Genomic DNA, 5,250 nt, shown 5'->3' on the forward strand with positions numbered 1-5,250 from the left:
GTTTACTCAATTCTGTGCTAAAGAGGAAAGATTTTTAAAGTCAAGTTTACTCAATTCTGTGCTAAAGAGGAATAAAAATCAATATGGCCTTCCTAAAGGATAATTTGTCAATATTCATCAAAATTTTAAATGTGCACTCTCTTAAATTCCATGATTCAACTTTTAGAACACACACTACATAAATATGACAAGCATACATACATGGAGATGTATGTACAAAGATATTTTCTGCAATATTTAAAATGGCAAAATTATAACAAAGACTAAATACTAACAAATAGTTGAATGGTAAAATAAATTTCACAAATTTATTAGGGGTTTTTGGATATATTAATCATGTGTATATGGTATAGCAGAAGAAAATAAATTGCTGAAGATTTGCTGTTAATTTAATTTTGGGGTTAAAATATGTATATTTGTTTGTGAAGATTTGCATAAGCATTCCAAAAGTCTTAGAATTATATATGCTACACGCCAAGTTGTTTATAGTATTTATTTGTGAGACTAAAAATTGATTGGACCAGAAAAAAAATTTTTCCTTTTAACTCGATATACATCTGTACATTAAAATCCATTTATAATGCTTTTGTAATATCAAAAAAGTGCAAAGCCAGTGCAGTAGCACTTGCCTGTAATTCCAGCTACTTGGGAGGCTGAGACAAGAGAATTACATCTTTGAGGCCAGCCTGAGTAACCTAGTGAGAGACCACCTAAAAATAAAAATAATAAAAAGGGTTGGGGATATAGGCAGCCCCTGGGTGAGGAGCACTGTAATAGATAAGTAAATAAATACACACTTACATATATACATACATACATAAGCAGCAGTCCTTTTTTAAAAACTCTGCCATATCTTTCTCTACTACCTTACCATTCATTTTTGGAATGGAAAGAAAGAAAAACAGAGAGAGAGAGACAGAGACAGAGACAGAGAGAGAGACAGAGACAGAGACAGAGACAGAGAGACCAGAATTCAGCTCCAAGCATGCTACATCCCTAGGAAGTTCACCAACAACCTCTTTCCCTTATGCAAAACACAGGAACTGCATACTTAATCACTTGACCAACTCTGTTTTATTGAAGACCTTAGTGTTCAGCTTATAAAGGGAAATGATGAATCCTATTTCTTGGAGGAACTTGCAGTGTAACAGGAAGGCCAACAATCAACATACAGTTATATAACTCATGATGAAGGATGGTGCATGTTACAACAAAGGCCTGCAGGAATGAGAGAACGAGCCAGCCAGAAAAAGGCAAAACAGTCTTCATGGAGGGAACTCGGTCAACAGAGAACTAGACAATGAGCAGAATTTTCTCAGGTAATCAAATATGTAATTTTAAAGAAATTGTATGGAATTAAAAATAAAATTCAGATTTGCATATAACCATAAAAGTAAAAAGTAACTTATTCAATTACTGTAATCAAATTAACATAAAAGTAACTTATTCAATTACTGTAAATACAAAGTGAAGGAGTGGAAGATGACATCTAAGATCTCCTCCAACCTTCAAAATGTCCATTATGTGACTATCATCGAGAATACATAAAATAATAACTACTGGTGAGGATGTGGGGGAAAGGAACTCTTCTACACTGATGGTGGAAATATAAGGTAGTATAATCACAGTGGAAATCAAATAACTACAAATAGAGCTACCATATGACCCAGGTACACCATTCCTTGATATATACCTTAAGAAAATAAATTCAACATACTAGATATCTGCTAGACTGACTACAGAGACATCTGCATAGGTATTCTAACTTCAACACATTTCACAACAGAGAAGACATGGAACCAACCTAAGTGCATATCAACAGATGAGTGGATAAAAACAATATGGTACATATATGCAATGGAGCCATAAAAAGCACAAAATTATGTGATTTGCAGGAAAATAGACAGAACTCAAGATCATCATGCTAAGCAAAATAAGCCAGACTCAGGAAGACAAATATCACATATTTCCCTTAATATGTGGGATGTAAAAATAAAAAATGAAAAAAGATGACATAAAAGTAGAAGAAAGATTATTATACAAGAGGAAGACAATCAGGTGAGGAGGATATATGGATATTAATGGTGGCATGGACATGATCAAAATATATTTATGTTCAGGTATGAAAATGCCACAATGATATTTTACAAAATTTATATATATATATACATATATATTATATATATACATATATATATTTTATATATATATGTATATATATATAAACTGCTTTCTGATCACTCAAAATACCACTGAGCACTGGCAATCTGTTTAGATCTGGACTGAGTATGAGAGGAGGGTGATAAAATGATGTGTTATGGTACTAACCCTGATGAAACATACAACTTCAGTAAAGGATCCAAAACAATGCATGTAAAAATGTTCTCATAGCAAAGCTTAGCCCAGAAGGCCACTTGAAATTTTAATCTGTCAATATTACATAACTAGGCCTTTCCTTGGTATGGGCTCCAGAAATAAGGACCATAAATGACACAAGAAAAAATCAAGACATGCTCTTCAGATTTGTAAGCAGATGTACAGTGCAAATGTTCAGCCATATTTAGTAGCACCTTCAATGAATCTTATTTTTTAAAGTTATCAAATTCTATGAAATCTAAATTATGGAAAAACTATATCTGAACTAATAAGGTGCATATTTATCACAACTGTTGATCATAAAGCTAAAGCAGGATTAACAAGTTAGATTTGGTAGTGGAAAAGATTAGGAAGAACATTAGAGATAGGAAGGAGACCACAAGGGTTGTGGGATTCTCTTCCATTGGGAAAGACTTAAGGATCAGACACTGTTCTCATTACTTTTGCAACTAGCCATAAAATGCCCAGGGAGGGACAAAATTTTGTCCTGAAAACCACTACAGAAGTTCTAGAAGGAATGTATTTGACACTCAGGAAGCCTGAGGGATCTAAAAGCCCATCACAAATCAAGGACTCCTCAGACCGCGCTTTCAGAGGCTCTGGAATTCCCCCGGCACTGAATCTGAGCTTCACACTACTTGCTTTAGAAAATAAAAAGCAGTAGGAGACGATAGCATTTCCAAAAGTCCTGGAAAAGTTGTGAGGTCAGCTTGTGGGGGAAATGAAAAGAGAAAATCAGAACCTAGAAGTCTGCAAGGGGCGGTGGGGAACACAACTGGAACCGGGGATGGGGGCCGGGGGGCGGCCCTTGTTGAGTTTATGGCCAATTAACATTTGCCACACTGCAGATTGCAGCCCTTAGTGAGGGCTTCTCGATATTAAAGGCAGTTCTATGAACAATGGAGGCCTTTTTTTCTGCAGTCCACAGCTGTCAGAGATCATTTAACTCCCTATATATTTCCAAAAAGTGATGCCTTTAATAGGCGGCATAAACACTGGGGTCTGAGTACCTCTCAGCCTGACTCAGCACAGGGTGTTGGGCACAGCTGGCATCTGTCAGGATCTGGAGAGCAGACTGAGTGAAGGCAGAGAGAGAAAGGAAGAAAGAAGGGGGTAAGGAAGTCAGAGGGAGGGAAGGTGAGATTCAACTTCTACGCTGAAAATGCGTTAATTAAAACTTTGAGTACCTCCCTTTTTGCTTTTGTTAATTTAACTTAAATGGAACCCAAACATAAAGTTGTACATATTTGTGCGGCACCACGTGGTGTTTCAATTCACCTATACACTGCACGATGAAATCAGGTTAAGCATATTCATCTCCTCAGATATTTATCATTTCTTTGTAGTGAAAACTTTCAAACCCCTTTCATCTGGTTTTTTTAAATAGACAGTACTTTATCCTTATCTGTCACCCATCCACACAGCCCAGAACCAGGTCCTGCCCCAGATCTAAGCAGGCCTCCTCTCTGCACTCTCGTCCACTCTCCCAGCTCCAGTAACCACCACCCAGCAGGCCCCTCCTGAGCTGGTCACGCCCCGAACACGGGCCCTTTCCGTTCAACCCAAACCCACTCACAAAGGAGCACGTTAAAGCTCTTAGGTAGCACCTGCACACATTTCCCAAGTATTAGGAATTCAACCAGAGCCCTTGTTATCCCAGCAGTGCATGTTTAACTTTCAATTTGTTTTTCTTTTACAACAGATCTAGGTATCATATGGAACACGCACTAATTTTTCTGTTTCTCTGCGAACTTTCAATGATCTGATTGTTCTCTGTGACCAATAAAACTGCTGGTGTGGTGTTCCTCCCTTGGGGTATGACTTTGCATTGGAAATATAAATCTAATGCAGTTACTAAAGATAAGGGATGTTTAAGGAAAAGGTTCACACTTCTAATTAAGCAAGTGTCACCTGCAAGATGAAGTGTTTCAGGAGCTCAACAGTGCTGGGAAAACATAAGAATCTTAAAAATCATCCTTTCAAATGAATAACAGAGTGGTCTTCATGACATGGTATTAAGTAAAATTTCAAATGCCTTCAGGAAATTTAAGTGTGATCTGAGAAACAGCTAAACTTTATTATGAATTCACATGAAGCATCATCTAACTTCATCTTTTTAAGTAATGCCTGTATTTTTATGGAAGCATAAGATGTTCAGCAACATAGAAAAGTTCTAAGATATAACTCATTTCAAATCTTGCCCCTTCAAAATAGCCAATGTTAATAAGAATCTACAGCTGTTATTACATAATTTGAACCAATACAGAGATAGACAAAAGGATAAAATTGATAGTAGACCCAGGCATGGTGGTGCACAACTGTAATCCCAGCACTCAGGAGGCTGAAGCACGGGGATTACCATGAGTTTGAGGCCAGCCTGGGCTACATAGTGAGTCTGATCCCAGTAGGAACTAAGACCTTGCCTCAGAAAACAAAAACAAACAAAAAAATTGATAGTAGATAGATGAGTAAATGATAGGTGGATGTACAGACAATGATCTTCAGTAGAATGAAATAATATAAAACATACCACTTAAAAATGTTTAACCTTATTTTATTTTATTTTTATTTTTAAAATAAAAGAATGAAAACATATTAACGAACAGACATCCATTTACAAATTAGCACAAGAACAATACAAGCAATACAGAATTACAGACAAGGTGATAGGAAATCAACAATGGTTGTTGTATTACACATTGATATCTTCAAAGTGGTTACTCAGGAAAACAAATATAGACATGCAAGATTGATCAAACAATTAATCATTAACTTTTCCCTTCAATAAAGCAAGAAGTCAGTAGTACAACTATGTTAGCTATCCTGTATATACATATATACATAATTTTCCCTTTCTTTCTTTTCTCTTTTCCC

The sequence above is a fragment of the Chinchilla lanigera genome, unplaced genomic scaffold, assembly GCF_000276665.1.
Source record: "Chinchilla lanigera isolate Chin_1 unplaced genomic scaffold, ChiLan1.0 scaffold00031, whole genome shotgun sequence".
Classification (NCBI taxonomy): Eukaryota; Metazoa; Chordata; class Mammalia; order Rodentia; family Chinchillidae; genus Chinchilla; species Chinchilla lanigera.